Consider the following 23,413-nt stretch of genomic DNA (forward strand, 5'->3'; position numbering starts at 1 on the left):
GTGGCTGGAAAAGATTATTGGTTGACCTATTTGGTGGTGAAGCCAAACTCTTATGGTACATCCTATCCTCTGTTACTGGGCAGACCATGGCTTTTTGAAGCTAGAGCAAGGACGGATTGGTTCAAAGGAACCTTGACCTTGGGCAGAGGACCCAATAAAGTGGTGCTGAAACTGTATGGTTCTCAAAAAGGACATGGATCCACCTCCTTGGAATTATCTTCTGACTCCCCTAATGAGGTTACGGATGGAACGTCAGTAGACGAGGATGCTGTCAAACAGATCCTTCCCAAGAAAACAGTGGCACATTCCTTAACAGTGGATACTGTAAGCCGACTTCCAAAAGAGGCAAAGCCATTATCAATGGGTGAATACTTTCTGCCTGAACCGGGAATGACTTCTGAAATCACTTCTGACAGTGAGATAGAAGCATGGATGTACTGCTCTCCCTGTTACATGGCCACAGCAGAGACAGAGGCAGGAGAGGAAACAGAGAATCTGTTCTTCTGTTACAGAGCTCCTACAGAAACAGAAGCAGAAGCAGAAGCAGAAGCAGAAACAGAAACAGAGACAGAAGCAGAAGCAAAAACAGAGACAGAAGAGGTTGGGTTTGATATGGACGGGTTTGATCCGGAAGAGTCTATCCCACCTGAAGAGGATACATTTGAGGAAGAAGTTCCAGAAGCATCAGAAGCCGATGAGCTCATGCTATGGGACAGAATGGTGATGATACCATTTGGTCTGGTAAATGGATCTTCTCATATGCAAAACCTTTATAAGGAATGGATTAAGAAGAACAAGCCGTCTTTCAAGAGTGGCTCCTGCCGTCCTAACCCATCCTTGCCAAAGAAAGATGATGATGATGCACCGTGCCAACAAGCACCAGTCCCACAAACCCAACAGGCATCAGAAGGTCCCTGTTATGTGACGTTCCTGGATGTGTCATCTTCAGAAGAGGAGTCCTCAAGCCAAGAGGTAATTAATTTTGACACCAAACCCGAAACAGCTCTAATCCCATTCCAACGTCTTAAGGAGCAACCTAAGTCTCCACCAAAAGAAGAAGTTGGTTCTAGTGGGACATCAGAAGAGGACACCACTCCCTTGAAGGAGTCGGATCTCTACCCAGAATCAGTCCGCGGGACCTTTATCCGTGAAGTAGAAGGTGAAAGGCAGTTAACCTTTGTGAATGCAGAAGGCACTGAACGCTACTTGAAGGTGGGTAGCAGCCTCCCAGAAGAGGAGTTGTCAACCTTGTACAACTTGTTGAAAGAAAATTTGGACGTGTTTGCATGGTCTTACAAAGACCTAAAGGGGATTGATCCCACAATATGTCAACATCATATTGACTTGGAGCCTGATGCCAAGCCAGTATGGCAACGACAGAGGCGAATGAACCCGAATTATTCCACATTGGTGAAGGCGGAGCTGCTGAAGCTTCTGGAAGCCGAGTTCATCTATCCAATGGCAAATAGTGAGTGGGTTTCACCCATCGTGGTTGTACCCAAGAAGAATGGCAAATTGCGAATATGTGTGGATTTCAGAAAGCTTAATTCCAAAACGAAGAAGGATCATTTTCCTATCCCTTTCACAGACCAACTGTTGGACACAGTGGCAGGACATGAGCTTTATTCTCTTTTGGATGGATTCAGCGGATACAACCAAGTGCAGATCGCAGAAGAAGACCAATCCAAAACAACCTTCACCACAGAATGGGGGACCTATGCTTACCGAGTGATGCCATTTGGGCTCTGCAATGCCCCTGCTACTTTCCAACGAGTCATGATGGCTGCATTTCAAAATCATCTGCATGACTTTATTGAAGTATATTTGGATGACTTCTGTGTCTATAGTTTGATCCGTGAACACTGGGAACACCTGGAACAATGTTTTGACTGATGCCGGGAGTATGGGATTTCCCTAAACCCCGACAAATGCATCTTTGGGGTTTCTTCTGGAGTTCTGTTGGGCCACATTGTCTCTGCACAAGGAATATCCACAGACCCTGCAAAGATTGAAAAGATCGTAGCTCTGGCAGCACCCACCAACCTCAAACAGTTGAGGGGATTCCTAGGCCATGTGGGTTACTACAGAAGGTTTATAGCCCATTTTGCGACAAAGGCAACTTCCTTGCACAAGCTTCTGAGGAAAGATGCAGAGTTTACTTGGACAGAAGAATGTGACAAAGCCTTCCACACTCTGAAGCAGTGTTTGATAGAAGCACCCATTCTGCAACCTCCTGATTGGACGAAAGAGTTCCATGTACACACTGATGCATCTATTGAAGGCTTAGGCGCAGTCCTCTGCCAAAAGGGCTCCTCGAAGTTAGATCAACCGATCTATTATGCAAGCTGAAAAGTCACTGATAGGGAACGGAACTATACAGTGATAGAGCTGGAGTGCTTGGCAATGGTGTTTGCCCTAGAGAAGTTCCGCCATTACCTCCTATCTACCCACTTTAAATTTTATGTGGATCATGAGGCCCTATCCTTCCTGATGAACAAAGCAGATGTGAAAGAACGAATGATGAGATGGCTCCTTCTATTCCAGGAGTTCGACTTTGAGGTGATTACTAAGCCTGGCTGTTCCCATGTTCTGGTTGATCATCTGTCGCGTATCCCACAAACTGCAGACGAGGAGCAGGATGATCCAGACCTCCCTGATGCTTCCCTATTCTTGGTAGAAACTGTAACTCCCTGGTATGCAGACATTGCTAATCTGCTGGCAACCCAATAGTACCCTCCTGGTATTTCTAGTCGGGAAAGGAAGAAGCTCATGCTAGAATCAGCCCCATACACCCTGCTAGGTGGTGCACTGTACAAGAAAGGCAAAGATGAAGTGCTCCGAAGATGTGTTGCAGGAGAAGAGATTGGGATTGTTCTGAAGGCTTGCCATGACGAGCCATGTGGAGGTCACTTTGCAGGAGAAGCTACAGCTAGGAAGGCTCTGCTAGCAGGATATTGGTGGCCTACCATTCACAAGGATGCCTATGATTACTGTAAAAGATGTGATGCTTGTCAAAGAATGGGGAAACCCACCAAGACAAGTGCCATGCCACTGCAACCTATCCTTCCTTTGAAGCCATTTGAGAAGTGGGGCATTGACTTCGTATGTCCGATCGACCCTCCTACCAGAAGGAAACAGAACCGATACATCCTCGTATGTACGGATTATGTCACAAAGTGGTGTGAAGCTAAAGCCCTCAAGCGGGATGATGGTAACAGCGTGGCCCTGTTCATGTACGAGAATATCATCACCCGTTTTGGTAGTCCCTTAGAGCTGGTAAGTGACAGAGGCACTCATTTCCTCAACAAAGTCATGGAAGAGTTGACAGAGTTGTATAAGATCCGCCATTGCAAGTCCACTCCTTATTACCCCAGAGCCAACGGCCAAGTCGAAGTCACCAATCGCATCCTCTGCTCGATTCTGACAAGAACGATTGCCGCACATCGTCGTGATTGGGACAATCGACTTACAGAGGCCCTCTGGGCGTACAGAACCTCCCATAAAGCAGCAATAGAACAAACACCCTTCCAGCTGGTGTATGGTACAGAAGCTGTTTTTCCTGTTGAATTGGAACTACCCTCTTTGAGAGTGGCCATCAAAGAGCGTTTGGGGGAGGATGATTCATTGCAACGCTGTCTCCTGCACTTGGAATGTTTGGACGAAATTCGTAGGATGGCTCTACAATGCATGGAAGCCACGCAAGCTCGACGTAAGGCTTACCATGACAGTTTCATCAAGCATAAGGAGTTCAAAGAAGGTGATTTGGTCCTAGCCTATGATTCACGCTTTGGCAAGTTTCCTGGCAAGCTCCAACAGCGGTGGATGGGCCCCTATAAGGTACTTGCAGTCAACCCTAATGGCTCTGTCCAAGTACAGACCCTTGATGCCTCTGATGATCCCTTTCTGATCAATGGATATCGCTTGAAGAAGTACTTCCCTCCTTGGGGATCTTGACAATTACGGACACTTGATCCTTTCCCTCGTTGGCGCGGCATTGTACTTCTTATGATGTTACTTCTGATAGTCGTTCTTCAGTCACTCCTGATGAAGTGGACGCAACCCTCTGTCCTGTCAAATCCCCCTTTCAGCCTTGATCTCTTATCCTCTATTTTCCACCAGCGACAGTGGTGAGGTTGGTCTTGATACATGGTCTTTCTACCATTCCCTTGCTCAATTTGCAGAAAAAAAAAAAAAACAAAACAAAACATATCGGTCATGGGAGAAAAGGACTTAGGTCCCTGTCATGCCGACCTATTCTTTGAGAAAAGGTGGAAACACTCTCGGGAATAGGGGAAAATAAGAAAAAGAAAAAAAAACCAAAGAAGAAAAAAAAACAAGACAAACAAGTCTGTTATGAGAGAAAAGGAAGCAATTCCATGTCATAGCAGGCCTCGTTCCGAGAAAAGGTGATAAACACCCTTGGGCGAGAAGCTAGCTGTGGAAAAGGTGGTAACACCCAACAGTCCAGAAAGTGGATTGATTGATTGATATCCCTAGGATCCAATTCCGACGCTACCTCCCTTGGTACGCTGTGTCCTGGGACTCTTTGCAAAGCGTCTACCTGTCCTCTAGCAGACGACATGTTCCTGTCCAATACAACGTTCGATTTGGTGGCTACCTCCCCGGGGTACGCCTCTTCAACAACTGATGACGCGATCTTCATCGACAAACGATCGAGTGATGTGAGCTTTCATCCTAACCGGATGGGGAAGTGAGTATGGTTGCCCTCTGTATCTATCAACAATGAGTGAGACAGAGGGTGGGCCGAGAGACCAGTCTTTTCCCTTCAAATCAAATGAGAGGTGAGTAGTGTGAATGAAGTGTTGCACGCACGGGATGGGCCTCTCAATGCACAACACACAATTTGTTTCTGTGCACTGCACCATAAGGCTCCCTGGCCTTCCTTCTCGCACCGTATGCCGGCACAGGGCGGGATACATAGTTGCACCATCAAATGCGCACAAGGCATACAATCTTTGCACAAGTGGCTGTGAGGATTACATCAATGGGTTTCAGGAAAAGGCTGCCCTCCTGTATTTATCAATAGAGCGTGAGACAGAGGGTGGGTTGAGTTTGACTGGAGTTTCTTCAATCCATTACCGAGAGGTGAGATTGAGGGACGTTACGACACTTGGAGTTAGGTATGTTCCCGTTTCCCTATGCACCCACGGGATGGGTTTTTGCCGTCATCACAAGACACATCACCCTGTTCTGTACACTGCACTGTAAGGCTCCCTTGCCTTCCTCCTTGCACCTATGCCAAACGGGTTGGACGCACTACTGCACCATCAACTGTGCACCCTGGCATACTCCTTCTGCACCATTCCCCCCTTGTCGATTCCTCAACCGGGTATGCGATATGGGTTTCAATCCTTTTTCCTTAAGTGATATTAGTCATGGGGCGAGTGACTGTTCTTTCATTGCAATTGAGTGATTGCGAGTTGAGTGAAATATCCCTCATCATCGACGCATTTCCTGCGACTCCTTCCATCAGCTACCTCCCTAGGTGTTGCCACGTGGTCCCTACCATGACGCACGTGTGCCGAAAAGATGCCTTAGTCCCTCCAGCACCGACAACAACACTGGACGTGCCATCGACACTCACCCTTACTTTGATCCTCAACAAAACAGGCCAAGTTTTTCTAACCCTACACTTTGGGTTCTTCGTGACGTTCATGTTTTAAGTGTGGGGACGTTAGTGGATGGTCTGTGGCGTGGTCCTAGGTCCCTGTTGTTTGGTTAACCCTATCCATTGAGGTCTTAAGTGTGGGGACGCGTCCCTGGGCGTCTACATTGCATATCCTCTGCATATGCCTTACCCTGCTCCTGCATGTATGCCTTGCCTTGCTTTTACCCTAATGGGATCCCTTCCCACCCACCCGTTTATATTCCACCCACCCTTGGGGCTGTTCCCCTACAGTTTTCCTTCATTCCCTGATTTTGAGGTCTTTCCATGTGAATGCACCCTATGTTCACTGAAGTCCAAATCCAACTTTATAGCCCTGTTCCTCCCTTTGAACTGATCATTTTTCCTTTTTACCTACCTTTGTTCCGGTGCATGGTTTTTGAGTTATTAATTTTTGAAGCATTTTGCGTAATTTAGCCGGTTTTCCATGTGAACGCACTTTTCTTGCTTCGGAACCATGCTCTGACGTTCATAGCCCTGACCACCACTTTTCCCCTGACATTTTTCCTTTTTATTCCGCATCATTCCGCTACACGGTTTGTCCGTTATTAATTTTCCGATTTTTTAAGACTTTTTCATGCGTATTTTTGACATTTTTCCATGTGAATCTGCCCTATTTGCATCGGAATTCCAATTTGATTTGACAGCCGTGTCCCCTATGCCTTCCCCTACCTTTTTCCTTATTCCTCCACCCTTTTTCGACTTTCGGATTTATTATTATTAATTTTTAAATGAGTTTTCGGGCGTATTTTTGGAGTTTTTTGCATAGGAACCCCTCCTATTTCCACCGAAACTACGTTTTAACATGATACCCCTGTGCCACTCCTTTTTGCGGACATTTTTCCTTCATACTGCATGTCATTCCGGTGAACGCTTAGTCCGATATTAATTTCCGATTCCATTTTTGGGTTTGTTTTTTGGGTTTTTTCCATGTGAACGCATCTTATCTCCGTCAAAATTATATTTTGATGTGATAGGATTGTCGGGAACATCTTTCTGCACAGTTTTCCTTTTTTTTGCACCTCATTCCGATGCACGGATTTTTTGATATTAATTTTTAATTGCGTTTTTTGGTTCGTTTTTTGGGTTTTTTGCACGTGACCGCCCTTTACCCCTCCCGGAATCTCCGTCATATATTTTTCTTGTTTTCCGCCTGCCGTCCTGCCCACTTTTTGTTTTTACGCTATTTCGTTTTGACGTCCGGATTAGGCGTTATTAATTTTTCTTTATTTTTACGTGTATTCATGCGCCCATTTTGCGCGTGAACGCGCCGTTTTTCGATTTTACGCGTCTCCACGCGCCCCGGTCGTGCCCGTATGACCCGCCCCGTCATCCCAGTGCCATTTCAATCCCGTCACGGCAAATTTTTTTACCCCGCCCCGCGCATGTGCGCGGGACGGGGGTATGTGCCCTTGGGCCCTGCCTCACCCCCTTGGCCCAACCTCTACCCCCCCTTGGCCCAACCTCTACCCCCCCTTGGTCCCTCCCCTACCCTGTCCACCCCCTACCCTACCCTACCCTTGTCCCTGCCCAACCACCCCGCCCGCCCATTGCCCCCCAACTGTCAACCTCTTCTCCCCAACTGTCCACCCCTTCCCCCCAACCGCCCACCCCTTCCCTCCTTCCCTCCCTCCCTCTCCCTCTCCTCCATCGTCACCTTCTCCCTCTCCCCCCTCCTCTACCTTCTTCTCCTCCCACCTTCTTCTTCCCTCCTCTACCTTCTTCTTCTGCCGCCTGTCTCCCCCTCCTCTCCCTCTCTTCTTCCGTCTGTGCCGCCCCCCGTTGCAGCCGACGCCGCCTCGCCCTCCCCTGTCGTGTGCCCCCCAGCAGCCGTCGTGCACCGCCCTTCTTCACCCGTCATCGCCGCCCCCAGCCGCAGGCTGTCGCGCCTCAGCAGCCGTCCCCGCCGCACGTGGAGTCCCCCGCCGTCGCCGCCGCGACGTCCGCAGCGCCACCGCCTACAGCCTCCCTCCCCGCCGCCACCACCACCTCCTCTCACCACCACCACCACTTCCCCTAACCACCTCCTCCACTAACCCTACTACGGTTAGTCACTAACCCTGGCTAGTTAATCACTAACCTAATTAACCCTAACTCGTTTAACCTAAAATTAACCCTAAATTAACCTAGTTAGTTACCTAAACCTAACTAGGTTCAACTAACCCTAAACTAACCCTAACTAGGTTTACTAACCCTAACCCTAGTTAACTAACCCTAGCCCCACCCCCTAACCCTAAATTAACCTTAGTTAGGTTAACTAACCTAACCCCTACCTAGTTAACCTAACCTAACTAACCTAACCTAGTTGACTAACCCCTACCTAGTTAACCTAACCTAACTAACCTAACCTAGTTGACTAACCTAGTTAACTTAACCTAACCTGCCTAACCTACCTGACTTGACTTCCTATGACTAACATGACTTACCCCCACTAACCAGACTTAATTGACTTATTCCTACATGACTTATTTGATTAATATGATTTATGTGACTTAATTAATTTCTAACTTAATTTTTCCATAAAAAAATTCAAAAAAATATCTAAAAATTCCTTTTTTTTTTCCAATTTTTGGGAGTGTGTCCGCTGGAAATTGCCTACCCTAAAATTTTTGAAAATTACATATTTCCTAATTAATCCCATAAATTGTCCCATGTATTGCTGCAATGGGAGTCCTGTTCATTATGTAGACTGCTGTAGCAACTGCTTCAGCCTAGTAAAAATCTGGCAAGTCTTTTTCGTTGAGCATGGCACGAGATACCTCTCCAATATGCCAGTTTTTCCTTTCTGCAATTCCATTTTGTTGTGGGGTATGACTGTATGAATATTATTGCTTTATGCCATGCTCTTGTAGGAACCTTGCAAACTCATTTGAGAGGTACTCTCCCCCTCCATCTGACCTTAGGCATTTTATTTGCAGGCCTGTTTCTTTTTCAACCATAGCTTTAAGAGTTTTGAAATGCCCAAAAACTTCACTTTTCTTTTTCATAAAATACATCCAAACTTTTCTGCTATAGTCATCAATAAAAGTGACAAAATAATGACAGCCTCCAAGAGATGCAGCTTTAGTAGTCCACACATCAGAGTGGATTAATTCAAATGGCTTCTTACTCTCTTGAACATGTCTAGGAAATGGTTTCCTTGCCTGTTTTCCAAATTGGCAGGCTTCACATACCTTATGCATTTCTGCAACCTTGAATTTAGGCAATCCTGCAACAATATTTTGGGTCTGCATTGATTTAAGTCATTGTACATTAACATGACCAATGCGTTTATGCCAGATATCAATATCTGCAATAACACCGGTCCCATGTGCAAACATTGTTGCACTCAATTCAGGCATGTCTTCATCCAACGTAAACATTCTGCCCTTCTTCTTTCCTTTTGCTATCAAGTGACCTTTATTTTTCATATCCTCAACAAAGCATCCATGAGGATTAAATCTGACCTGCAAGCCCTGCTCAACCATTTGACCAACAAAAAGAAAATTGTTGGTGATATTCGGGACATGAAATACATCAGACAGGTATTTCTTTTTCCCATCCTGCATAGACAAAGGAATTTTTCCAATCTACACAATAGGATGTGCAGTATCATCACCAGTCTCCACAAATCCTGGTTTTTCCATTTTCCTTGCATCCTCCATCCATTCTGCATGACCTGTCATGTGGTTTGAAGCACCTGAGTCAACATACCACACTTCGTTGCTTTCTTCTACACTTGTCACAGAATTGTTCATGTGTTGCACCATAAACAAATGCTCATTTCTGTCATCACCCTGTCTACTAGAAGATGCATAATTTCCTTGTTGTAGTTTTCCATTCATGATGTCATTCTGCTTTTGATAGCAGTCTTTAGCCATATGACCCATTTTACCATAGTAGTAGCATTCAACATTACTGTTTGCATTTTTCCCTCTTTGCCATCCACCACGATCTCTTTGGCTCCCCCTGCCTCTAGAGTTACCACGTCCTCCTCCATAGGACTGGTTTTCTTGAGTTTGCTGCATATTTTGATTTCTACCATGGCCTCCAAATCGGCCTCCTCTACCTCTGCCTCTACCTCTTCCAGCATTTGAGTAGAATACAGCTTCTTTTGAAGTTCCTCCTGAAGAAGATGCACCACCATTTCTCTGCTCCTCAAAAATTAGAAGAGCAATCAACTCCTCAAAATTAGGAAATCTTTCACGGACGGAAATGGATGTTCGGAACTGTACATAATCCTTTCCTAGACCATTCAAGGTCACCGAGACTAAATCATCATCTTTCACTGGCGACCCAATGGAAGCAAGTGCATCTGCAATCTTCTTCACCTTCATGTGGTAGTCATTGATCCTCATACTTTCTCTTTGCACATTGTGCAACTCTTGCTTGAGCTGCATTTTCCTGGCTTGCGTATTTGTGCTATACATTTTTGACAAAGTATCCCATGCCTCCTTTGGCGTACTTGCATCCTGAATATGCACAATCATAGAGTCTGAAATGCTGATAGACAGCCAATACATAACTTTTCTGGCTCTCTCATGCCATGCTTTAAATGCCTGCATTTGCTGTTGATTGGGAACATAAGGAAGAACTGGTTCTTCTTCATTTCTTGCAACAAATTCCCAATATCCTTTTCCCATAAGGAAATTCGTCATTCTAAACTTCCATGCTTGGAAGTGTTAGATATGATCAATGCCCCACCCTCATTAGGTGCTACCAATGATCCATGGTGCTCAAAGTTGTAAGGCCCCCATTATGAGGAGAAGCCAAGTGTGAGCCCGGACATTGGTGGACTCCTGACTTGTATATCAGATGAGGTCTATGTGACCGGATGGCAAAAAGGTGACCATTGTGGGTCTAATCTTTGGGTTAGACGGAGTGGTTAAGCTGGTAGCAACTCGAGGCGCATTGCATCGAGTTGCAGTATAAGGGAGTTAAAAGGGGCCCCTATTGTGGGGTCCGGGGGTAGCGCCCCCGGCTCGATGGTAAAGGGAATATTCCCTGGAATATTCCCTGGCCGACTAGTGGAGGCTCATATGGTAGGTCGGTCAGTAGGCCAACCTAACGACCTTCGCGGGCTATAAAAGCTAAACCCTTTCGCAGCCATCTCACACTCATCTTTCACCCAGTCAGAGTTGTTATTCCAGCTAGCCTTAAGCTCTTCACCTATCTTCTGTCTAGATCGCTATCTAAGCTTCACACAGTGGAAGCGCACGGGTGGACAAAGCCATCTTTGTATCAGTTGTTTGGAGTTAAAGAATTTACTGATTCTCCTCTTATCTGTTGTGTACTCTCTATCTCTTTCTCAGATTCTGTTCGCTGCGCCGTGTAATATTTTACAGGAAGTTGTTCTTGTCAAGCTTTTCAGTGACAATCTGTGAAAGATAATCAGATGCCATTACAGAACACTGCAAAAAATTCTGTCACTGCAAAAAACACAACTTCACCCTCACAAGGGCAAATCTGCAAAACTGGTGAAAGTGGTATTTGACCACACAGTCACTTCCTAGAGACGATTTTGCATTAACAGGAACCAAGGATGATTTTGTAACTCCCAATGTCTCTACACACAAGCATACGATGCAATTTTTGTGGTAACTTTTCACCAACCTATAGAACAGTGGTCGCACAGCATAAAACAGGGCCTTTTCCTGAGTGCGTGCAAAAAACTTCTGCCTCCAAAACAGGCCCCGAAATGGCCTCAAATAAAAAAAACAAGGTCACCAAGGGCTAAAGCCATCTCCCGCAGCACATACTGCCCTCTTGCTTCACCGCGAAGGGCGTCTCAACCTGAGACAATGCACTCCTGCACTTTCCGGCTGTGCTACCTGCAGAGACTTACTCCCACACTAGAAAAATGAAAGCAACACCGATCTTCTTACCAAAACACTGCAAACTTGCCTTGCTTTCTTGAGCTTATTACCACAAACAAGGCTCTGATACCATGTCAAGATTGTGGGAGAGAAGGAAGGAGTCTCACTTGTAGCTTTCTTGCTTGCACAATGGGGGAATACACACAGAGGTGGAGGCTGAAAACAGTTTTCCTCTTCTTAGTTGTGTAAGCCAAAAAAACTCTTATATAGAGAAATAGAAGAACCCTATATATGGGTCTCAAACAAAACTCAACTAACTAAGGTGGCATACTAACTGAACCACGAACTAGAGTAGATAAGGATAGCTGTCATCTAGCTATTATTCATGGGCGGTGTACCAACCGCATCTGCAACTAACAAGTCGGTGACATAAATGCACAATGGTCACCCTGGCATATCACGAGTGGAGCTCGATATCTCAACAGCGACAACCCACTCAAGCTGCTAAGCGGCTGTGCCTTACGATTTTGTCTATTCCGTGTGCCAGAATCAAGTTCTGAGTGTCAGGAGGACCTGCGACAGTTTGCACTACTAAGCCCTAGCCAAGTCAGGTCAAACTTCTGAAAGTTTGAGACAAATTCACACTCGATCCAACTGGTCCGAATTGCAGGGGCCGAGTGGGTGACTCAGACGGGCCGAATCACACTGGTCCGAAGACCGAACTTTTCACCCGAGGGTCGAGTGGCGTCACTCGAACGGGCCGAGTCAGATCGTGGGCTGAGTCAGGTCTTGGACCAAGGGCCGAATTGGGTCTTGGGCCGAGGGCCGAATTGGTAAATGGGGCCGAGTGGACTTTGGGCCAAGGGCCAATTAGGGTTTCTGGGCCGAGTCGACCGAATGGAAAGGGCTGAGGGCCGAGTCTGGGACTCGGCTCAAAAACGGCCGCTCGAACGGGCCGAACGCAGCGCGATGAATGCCATGCTACGACAATTTTGATCAAATCTCACGATTTAGACAATCATTCCAAGCACAAACTTCCAGATCCTAACTAAGGTGCCAAGGGAAGTGATTGGTATACCTGAGGTGAGCGGTAGGTTCTGTGATGACGAGATCGAATCGAATCTTTGCAAGGGCTCTCTCTCTCTCTCTCTCTCTCTCTCTGTGCAATGGTTGCAAATGAGCTCTCCCTTGGCCTCTTGGCTCTTAAACCCCCTCCGAGGTAAGGTTTTGATGCTCCCAATCACTCATTTACCAATATTAAGCATCCCAAGCAAGCTTTTTGCCATTTTTTGCATGATTTATGCCCTATTTTGCAATAGTAAACCCTACCCTTTCTCAATTCGATTTCCTAATCCTATCCTATGCTAATGTAACAAGAATCGAAAGCAACAAACTGAAATGATTTCTCCATGTTTTCCAATCATCAAACTAACTAACTAACCCAAAATACTTACTTGTTTCGAAGATCAAAGCACCCAAACTTCCAACCTATTTCAAGCTCCATTTCGGGGATGAATCCCTTACTTCGATGCTCGATATGAGGTGCGCAAGTGCTCAAGCTTGAATCGGTTGGTCCAGCTAATGGAACCAAAATGTGGGAGTTCACGCTTAACCGCCAAGACCCACGAATTGCTTATTGTTTCAAGCGTTTCAAGCTGAGCACTAATGGCTATCTCTCACCTAGCCGGTGTGCTGTCAATCCTAAGAGTGTAGTGAGCTTACCTTGATGCCGATATCAGTTGCCTCCTCCCTGACACACACAGGTAGCTCCATGATCCCATATGCTAGCTCAAGCATCCTTAAGCCTCTTCCATCTCCAAGCTCCATCCACCATAGCCGCACGCGCAAGAGAAGAGAAGAGAAGAGAAGAGACAAAGAGAAGAGGAGATGGTGAAGAGCTTCACCCTCTTGATCCCTCACTCCCACACACTTACTCTCTCACACTCTCACACTCCCTCTCCCAAGAGCACACATAAGCAAGGATAAGAGAAGAAGAGAAGAAGAAGAGAACTCTTGTTAGCCACACACCAAAGAATGAGCTTCCATTCACTTTTTGAACTTTATATACAAGCCCTAAAATCCCATGGGCACCCATGCCTTTTTTTACATTACAATTGGCACAGGAGGGAGCCTGGCACTCTTTTACATGAGCTTTTGGAGTTTTTTGAGTCGCCTTTCATTTAGAATTACACTTTGGGCCCCAGCTTAGCTTTAGAGGCCGCATGCATGTCTTTGCTCTTTTTCCATCCTCATCCCGCTTTTTCATTCATTTTTTCGCATTCTTGACTTGGGGTTAACACTCTCACACTCACTCTCTCTCTTTTCTTGCTCTCTCTCTCTCTCTTTTCTCTCACACACTCTCTTTCTCCCTTTTCTCTTATTTTTTCACCAGTCGGACAACAGGAAAGGACAACGATCCCTTCTCCTCCTCCTTTCAAGGCCCAAGGCCCTTTTATAGAGTATTAGGGGGGGGGGGATTCGGTAAGGTATGGAGCCCCCCTCCCTTATTCTCATCGGGGCTAAGTGGATGGCCGCTGCCATGCAGAGTATGGGGGAAAGGAAGTGGAGTAATCACTTCCGTGTTGTCCTGTCCTCCACCAGCTAGAGCTCCCCCCACGCATGTCTGTCCTTCCCACGGCAGTCCCTCCTCCCTCTGTTGACACACATCAACCCCTCGTCCACCAGTTGGCGGCGGGAGTAAGGGGAAGGGGTAATTTTCTTTTTTTCTTTATTTGAAAAAAATAATTAATAATGAGGGGAGGTCATACGGCGGGAGGGAGGGAAATGCTACATTCTTCCCCCTTAAGGAATCGAGATGTCCTCATCTTGAAAGGAATTGGGGGTATTGTTGGTTGAGGGTATTCTCATCAATCCATGTGGCATCTTCTTCTGGAAAGCCCTTCCACTAGATGAGGTACTCCTTGAGGATTCTACTCAATCTCTTTTCCCGAATGTCTAGGATTCTAGATGGCCAGAGCTCAAGGACTCCTTGGCTTGGCATTACAACTTGTTGATCATCGAGTACATGGCTAGGATTGGATACATATTTATTTAGTAGGCTAATATGAATTACACTGTGAACCTTTACATTCTCATGGAGTTGGAGTTTGTAGGAACCTTTACATTCTCAGGGAGTTGGAGTTTGTAGGCATTGGGCCCTAGGCATTTGAGGATCCTGTAGGGTCCACAATACCTTGGACTCAGTTTTTAAAATTCCCCCAATGATAAGGAACTCCTCTTGGGTCATACATGAATAAAAACCATCTCTCCCTCATTGAAGAGTCTCTCTTGTCTATTTAGATCTGCATAGGCTTTTTGCCTATCCTTAGCGACTCTAATGTCTTGTCTGATGGCCTTAACCTGCTCATCTATTTCCTTGAGCATTTTCTTAGAATCTTCTACCCTTAAAGTAGGATCTAAAAAGTTCAATGGGGTACGACAATCATGCCCATACAATGCTTAAAAAGGTGTCATTTGAATGCTTTGTAGGTAGGAAGCATTATAGGCAAACTCTAATAATGGTAGAGATTGAATCCATATCCTGGGTTTGTGACAGCTAAGCTCTAAGGATATCTTCAATGACTTGGTTGACCCTCTTTGTTTGGCCATCAGTTTGAGGGTGATAGGTTGTGCTAAAACAAAGTTGAGTTCCAATGGCCCCGAATATCCCTTTCCAGAAGTGAGATGTGAAGAGGGAGTCGCGGTCACTAATGATCCTTCTAGGCAACCCATGGAGTCTGAATATCTCCTTGATGAACAGTCTGGCAATATCTGAAGCTTTGTAATTTGTCTTGACTGGAATGATGTGTGCAACCTTGGTGAGCATGTCTACTATAACCATAATTGAGTTGTAGCCTCCTTGCACTGAGGGTAACCCAACAACAAAGTCCATGCTGATAAATTTCCACTTCATTTGGGGGATGTTGAGAGGTTGCAGCTTCCCAGGCATCTTGACATGTTCTGTCTTAATGCATTGGTGAGACAAGCATTCCATGATATAATTGAGCACATCTCCCAATGGTAGGCCTTTTTTATCGTGTTGAGGGACTTGACATATCCGGGATGGCCTGAAAAGGGGGAGTCATGCACTTCCCAAAGTATTCTCTGTTTGAGTTTCTTGCTTGAGGGTATGCATAATCTTGTCCTAAAATAGGCAAGTCCCTCATTGACGGAGAATTCTTGATATTTGACCTTAAGTTTGGGGTTTTGGTCCATTTTTAAAATTTTCATTTATCATCTCTAGATATTCTGGATCATGGCTAGCTTCTTCCTTGGCTAGTTCAAGGATAGGGTTGCTAGGCATTGACACCATAGTTGCCAAAGATTTGGCCATTGAGGGTTCCTCCATGATAAGAGAGTTGAGGAACGCCTTGCGACTTAGGGTGTTAGCGACCACATTCTCTTTGTTAGATCGATACCTAATCTCAAAATCATACTCCTATAGAACTTCTATCCAACGACATTCCCTCATGTTGAGGTCGGCAGTCTGGGTGAAGATCCATTTAAGGCTCTTATGGTCCATGACCAAAGAAAACTTGCTACCAAGCAAGTAATATCACCAAAGTTCGAGGGCATGAATCACTACTAGTAGTTCCAGGTCATGGGTGGCATAATTCCTTTCATGGGTTTTTAACTTTCGTGAGGAATAGGCTATAGGATGACCTTCTTGCATCAGTATATATAGCCCAATGCAAATGAGCTAGCATCCATGAAAACTTCAAATTCCTTGCTTAAGTTAGGGAGATTCAAAATTGGTGTTGTCACCAAGCTATGCTTGAGTTTATCAAAACTTGTTGGTTTAGAGGGCATCCACACTATGACAACTTGCTTTTTGAGCAAATTTGTGAGGAGTGTTGTGATTAAAGCATAGTCCTTAATGAAGATCCTATACCAACCTGTTAATCCAAGAAAGCTACACACTTCTTTAATAGTAGCTGATGGAGACCACTCCTGGACATCCTTAACCTTGGTAGAGTCTACAGAGATTCCTTCATTTGACACAATAAATCCAAGATATTCAATCTATCTTTTGAGGAAGACGCACTTTTTCTTCTTAGCATAGAGCTTATGAGTCCGCATGGTCTCAAGGACGATACAAACTTGGGATTCATGATCCGCCTCTTCCTTGGAATAAGCCAAGGTGTCATAAAAGAAGACGAGTACAAATCATCGAGGTATGGTCTAAAAATGTCATACATTAGCCTGTGAAAGGTGGCAGGGGCATTAGTCAATCCAAAAGACATTACTGTGAATTGAAAATGACCATATTTGGTATTGAATGCCATCTTTGGAATATCCTCATCCTTGACGCAGATTTGATAATACCTTGACCTCAAATCAAGCTTGGAGAAGATTTTTGATCCCTGCAATCCATCGAGTAACTCATCTATCCTTGGAATGGGGTGCTTATTCTTGATGGTTACTTGGTTTAGGCCTCTATTATCGATGCAAAGTCCAAGTGTACCATCCTTCTTCTTTTGGAACAAGACTGGAGCTCCCCAAGGAGAAGTGTTGGGGTGTATGTACCCTTGGTCCATTGACTTGTTCCTTTAACTCAATGGCTTCAGGAATGGACATCTTGTAGGATCTTTTCGCAACTCGTGCAGCTCCTGGGATTAGGTTAATCTCATGATCCACTTCCCTAGGCGGTGGTAATTCAGTCAATTTCTTTGGGAACACATCCACATATTCCTTTAGCCACGATGGTTTCTCATTGGTGTCCTCTGCTTGATTTCTTTTGTTTAGCTTGCTCATGTAGATGGGTAATCCCTTCCTTATTCCTTAAACTATTCACATTGCCTTAGCTAGCTGGATCTTTGGTTTACCTGCTTCACATTGTGTTGTAACTAGCTCACCCTTAGGATTCCGAAAGGAGACTTGACCCTTTCCACAATGAATGTGAGCATCATTGGGGATTAGCCAATCCATCCCGAGTAGAAATTCATGGACTCCTAGATTCATTACCTTGAACTTAATAGTTGTGGGCTCGGTTTTGAGTAGGAATTACACCTTAGTAGTTTGTCTAGTGCAAGTGATTTCTCACCCATCTGCTAGTTCGACAAGCAAAATGGGTGCAGCAGAGTAGCTATCCCTAACCTTCTTGCACAGGTTGGTGAAATGAAAGAATGAGTGTTGCCATAGTCAATCAGGGTTTTGAATTCCTTCCCCTAGTAGTCCGATCATGTTTGAATCACCAAGAATTGGCGGTTCGGCCTCTTCTTAAGGAGAGTGACACGAACGGTTACCCTCTCAATGTCAGCTTCCATGCATTGATTTTATTCTTCGTCTAATCCTTTAGTGGTAATATTGGAAGTTTTTTCCCTTCCTAATGCTGCACGACCACGGCCACAGGTAGCCCTGGCTTTGGCCTCCGAATTTCCCTTGACGACCGTCTTCGCCAAGTTTGGGACATTCCCTTTTGAAGTGCCCAGGTTCATTGTAGTGAAAACAATGCAAGCTTTGCTCACTTCTTTGAGTGGGGACAAAGTCATTGATTCCATTTGCTCTTGGCTTCTTCCCTTGGCCTTGACTCTGTCCTTGCGCCCTTTTATTTTGAGCTTTCAATATCACTGGATTCTGGTCTCTGTAAGCCCAAGGTCTAGACTTTGAATGGACTTCTTGGGTAGTAGATCCTGCTCTTATCAATGCATCTTGCAAATCTCAAGGACGCATTGATTCCAACCGAGTGTTTATTGGTGGATTCAGCCCATCACAAAACTTTGAGACCTGTTGGGGGATACTCATTGTCGGGTGTATTTCAGCAAGGAAACAAATTTTGAGTAGTATGCCTCTAGAGACAACCCCAATTGTTTCAATTTGAAGAACTCGTTCATCTTCTGAGTTTTGTATGTAGGGGCATGTACCTTCCCTGCACTGCTTCCTTTAGTTTTTCCAAAGTTATTATGGTTTTCGGACTACTTGGTCTTTCCACCATTGCTTCCATCACAGCCTAGCTGCACCGGTGAGCTTGAGCTTGGCAATCATGGCTTCATTTACAGGTGCTATTCCAACCGCATTGAAATAGTCCTCCATGGACTCAATCCATATTTCAGCATCAACTTCAACAGTCTTTCCTTTTCTGTCAAATTCTGGTGCTTTATTTTTTTTTAGAAGAAACTTCTTCTCTTGTGCCTCTGTTGGGCTTAGTGCAGAAATAGGATTCTGGATATGTGCTTGGGGTTGTATCTGGTTACTAATTTAAACTTAAGATGAATAACTTGATAATCTTCAAGTCTTCCAACCACTTTAACCTCTTCAAATTGTTTTCAAGATAGGCGAGTCGGTTGGCGTCTATGTAGCAGTATCCCGCACTCCAAGTCCAATGCCTTTCCACATACAGTAGTGAGGGGTTGTAGAGCCAATATAGGATCCCCATTATGTAGGATCATCTCCGATAGCTTGTAGAGTTCATAGATGTCCTAAACATGATATGAAATACGAGAAAGCTACTTCATGCCTCGTAAGTCTGGAAGCCGCAGCAATCCACAAGTGAGTAAAAGAAAAACATTTTCTACTGAAAATATCGACTCACTCTTCCCAATTTTTTCCTAATTCTTTTAGTTTTTGGTTGGGCTCTGATACCAACTCTAACATGCCCATCTATGTCCAAGCACATTTTTGGCAGTCCATCGAGAAACGAATCTAAGCATCGTCGCTTGGCACCCCCACGGAATGTCATGGGGTTTGTCGCCTAGGGTTTCCCGAGTCCGCCTCGCAACAAAATGTTTGCGGCCACCCATTAGGATCGACCTGAATCTTGAATCCTTGGTGGTCAAGGTTTCTCGGTCACTCTACTATATGCAGAGTTATCCAATCCGAAGCAAGTCCATATCCCACTTGGTTCAAGGACAAGTAGGAACAAGAGGGATGTGTTGCTCCACCTCTCTACCCATAGGGCATAATACCATTTCGGTCCCCAAAAACTATATGAATTTGGGTATTAACCCTCGCTGCCCAAAGGTTGAATGATGGTAAAATCTTGTGAGAAGCCTCCCAATTCTCTGGGACTACCTTGCCGTAGGACAGACCCATCGGGGGTTCCGCCCACCCACTTCCATCAATAGGCGTACTTTAGTTATCTAATTAGCCCTATCACATTAATGTGGGACATGTAAAAGTAGCTTCCTTAATTAAGACTTTTAGGGAACATGGTTCGTTTATGTAATCTTATGGCACTGACATGAAAAAAAATTCAAATAGGTTCCTTGGAAGTAAACTTAACATTAGCATTTTATTAGAGATACAAGTCTTGTTCAAAAGGAATAATATCCACAATCCATGAGGATGCACTTTATTTCCTCCAAGATTCCGCCTTGCACTAGTGACAAGGGCCCTTGAGAATCTATCGAGTCATGTAGATTGTTTGAGTAGGACCCTGAGGTAGGGAATTTATAGCCAGAGGCCCCCCTTGCATCCATGCATCCTCCTATAATCAAACCAACCCGCGGAGAGACCTCTCGCAGCAGGTTCAATCCACATTTCCTTCATGGCTATCTAAAACCCCCTTGGCTAGGGTTGGCAGCCAGTTGGGGGTGGTTTGATGCTCCCTCCAAAAGTTCAACTTGATTCATTATTCCCATTTCTTTTATGAGTTTGGGGTTATACAATCTTTTACAAGCGGTGTTCCTAAACTTACAAGCACAAACAATGGTGTAGGCGAGTGCTCAAGTCATCTGCTAAGGTGGGGTCCCTATCTTTGACGCTTAGTGATTGTCCTTCTTACCTTTGCGGCAATTTCCAATATCCTTCAAGGAATAGGAAATACCTTCTTTTCGACCCCGCTCTTGTTTGTGATAGGAGCAAGCAATTATGCAATTGGATCTATATCTAATAGTTCTTGGATGATAGTTGTCCTAGCTTGCTAGCCTTTAATCCAGGGTTCTTATCTTGGAGAAAACAACACTCGAACTCTCTTGTATTAACGTTGGATTGCATCATGGTTAAAGGTGATATCTTCAAGGTTGTTTCAGCTTTATCGAGGTCAGATATAGAATAGATACCAGTGAGTGTTTTACTTGTCCCAAGGTCCCCCTATGAGATAACAATAGATTGGCTCAATTACCTTTATTCCTTAAATAAGTCGAGTTAAGCCCTATATAGGAATTATCTCATTGAACTGCCTAAGCAATTGAGGTTAACACTTCATATGCGAGTCTTATAACTATCTTTAAGATGAATCGCTAGTAGTGCAGCTGAAACCATCCGTGATACCACATAATCTAAATGCGAATCCTTCTTAGGTCGATGATGCAATGCAAAGTTCTACTCTTGGGAATTTCTTTTCAATATACTTACAAAAATCATAAATAGAGGCTTGTATTTTCCTTTTGTGTGAGGAACACAAAGTCATCAGGCCTAATGCATGTGCGAGCTACATCTCTCTAAAGGGTTATAGGAGCCTAATACCCGGCCTAGCATTGCAATGACCTAAATATACTTAACCATCTTTGTAGCAACTCATGATCCTCATGTACTTGACTCAAGCCTTTACTCCTACCTTTCCAATTTCACAATTTTTGCGATGCAAAAAAGTATGACTTTTGCTTAATGATGAATATACTTAAGCGTCCTAACAACCCCTTTTTTTTCAATGCCCTTCAAGCATGTCAATGCTAGTGCATAATCTAAAGAATTACAAACACAATCAATGAAGTCCTTGAATTTTTTTGTGTGCATAAATGCAAAATCTTTTCTGCAATTTATTCATTCAAAACATGCCAAAGTGCAATAAAACACAATTTCCAACATGATTGAATAATGCAACCTAAATGGTGGTTAGTTATCATAGACTTTTGCCTGAATACTTCTCCCTTTCCAATGAAATAGATCTATGTTCTTAAGGGCTCCCATCAAGGTAGGACTTATGGGATGCACCTGATTACCAAGCATCGTGGTTCCTTGACCCCGCAACTCCATTGGTTGAAGTGGGATTCATGCTCAATTGAACCTTACTTCGCTTGGAAGGCATCGTACAACTCAGCTTTTTCTTTGTGGCTATGCACCTAGGTTACAAGAGAGATGACTCCTTGTGGAAGGAATTCGTCCATGAAAACCCTCTCAAGGAGGGGGAAAAAGAAAGGGGAAGCTCGGAAGTGTCCAAGGGGAGTTTCCCCCTCTCTCTCTCTCTCTCTCTCTCTCTCTCTCTCTCTCTCTCTCTCTCTCTCTCTCTCTCTCTCTCTCTCTCTCTCTCTCTCTCTCTCTCTCTCTCTCTCTCTCTCTCTCTCTCTCTCTCTCTCTCTCTCTCTCTCTCTCTCTCTCTCTCTCTCTCTCTCTCTCTCTCTCTCTCTCTCTCTCTCTCTCTCTCTCTCTTCTCTCACTGTCTCTCTTTTTTCTCTTTCTCTCTCTCTCTCTTTTCTCTCACACTCACTCTCTCTCTTTTCTTACTCTCTCCCCCTCTGTTTTCTTTCACACACTCTATTTATCCCTTTTCTCTTATTCTTTCACTAGTCAGACAACATGAAAAGACATTGATCCCTTCTCCTCCTCATTTCAAAGCCAAAGGCCCTTTTATAGAGTATTAGGGGGGGAGGGGGGGAGATTTGGTAAGGTATAGAGTCCCCCCTACCCCCTCCTTATTCCCATCAGGGCCACGTGGATGGCCGCCGCCATGAAGAGTATGGGGGAGGGGAAGTGGAGTAATCGCTGCACACATCGTCCTGTCCTCCACCAGCTAGAGCAGCACCCCCATGCATGTTCATCCTCCACGATAGCCCCTCCTCCCTCCGTTGACACATGGTAGCCCCTCCTCCCTCCATTGACACACGGCACTCCCCCCTCCCCCCGTCCGCCAGTTGGTGGCGGTAGTAAGGGGGAGGGTTAATTTTCTTTTTTTCTTTATCTAAAAAAAGTTGTTAATTAGGAGGGGGTCATATGGCGCAAGGGAGGGAAATTCTACAACAAAACTATAGAATATCCATCCACACCCTATTACCCTAGAGCCAATGTCAAGTCGAAGTTACCAATCACATACTCTGCTTGATTCTGACAAGAACCGTAGCCGCACATCATCATGATTGGGATGATTCCTTATAGAGGCCCCCTGGGCGTATAGACCTCCCATAAGGCAGGTACATGACAAACTCCTTTCCAGTTGGTGTATCGAACATAACTGTCTTTCTTGTTGAACTCGAGCTACCCTCTCTGTGCATGGACCTCAATGAGCACTTGGGAGATGACGTCCCTGTGCAATGCCAACTCTTGCACTTGGAGTGTCTCGATGAGATCCACAGGATGGCCCTATATTGCATGGAAGCCACACAAGCTCACAAAAAGTTCTATCATGACAGCTTCATCAAGGAGAAGGAGTTTAAGGAAGGTGACTTAGTCCTCGCTTATGATTCCCAATTTGACAAGTTTCCACACAAGCTTCAACAATGCTAGATGGGCCCTTATAAGGTACTTGCTATCAATCCGAATGGCTTAGTCCAAGTCCAGACAGTCTATGCTTTGGATGATACCTTTCTTATTAATGGCTATCATCTCAAGAAACTCCCCTTGGGGATCTTGAGAATCACCATCAATAGCTTACTCAATCTTGGTACAATGGTTGAGACAGCTTTACCTAATGCTCCTAATAACCCTCTTGTTGATCCTGATGATATGGTCTCGTCCAGATAGCCCCTCGCAGCCACCTTCCCCCTCCCCTTGGCTTCCTTTCTGACTGATGCAATAGAGGTGTCAAGGATGGTTCTGATATATGGCGTCCCTGCCATTCAACGCTTCAATGACAATAAGAAAAAGAAAAAATTAAAATTAAAATATATCGGTCATGGGAGAAAATGACTTTGATCCTTGTCATTCTGACCTATTCTTCGAGAAAAGGTGAAAACACCCTTGGGAATAGGGCTAAAGAAAAAAAATAAAAGAAAAAAAACATAAAAATAAAAGTGTTATGGGAGAAAATGAAGCAATTCCTTGTCTTAATAGGCCTCGT

The sequence above is a fragment of the Lygodium microphyllum genome, chromosome 3 (assembly GCF_053477565.2).
Source record: "Lygodium microphyllum isolate KBCC chromosome 3, Lygodium_microphyllum_v1.1.10, whole genome shotgun sequence".
Taxonomy (NCBI): domain Eukaryota; kingdom Viridiplantae; phylum Streptophyta; class Polypodiopsida; order Schizaeales; family Lygodiaceae; genus Lygodium; species Lygodium microphyllum.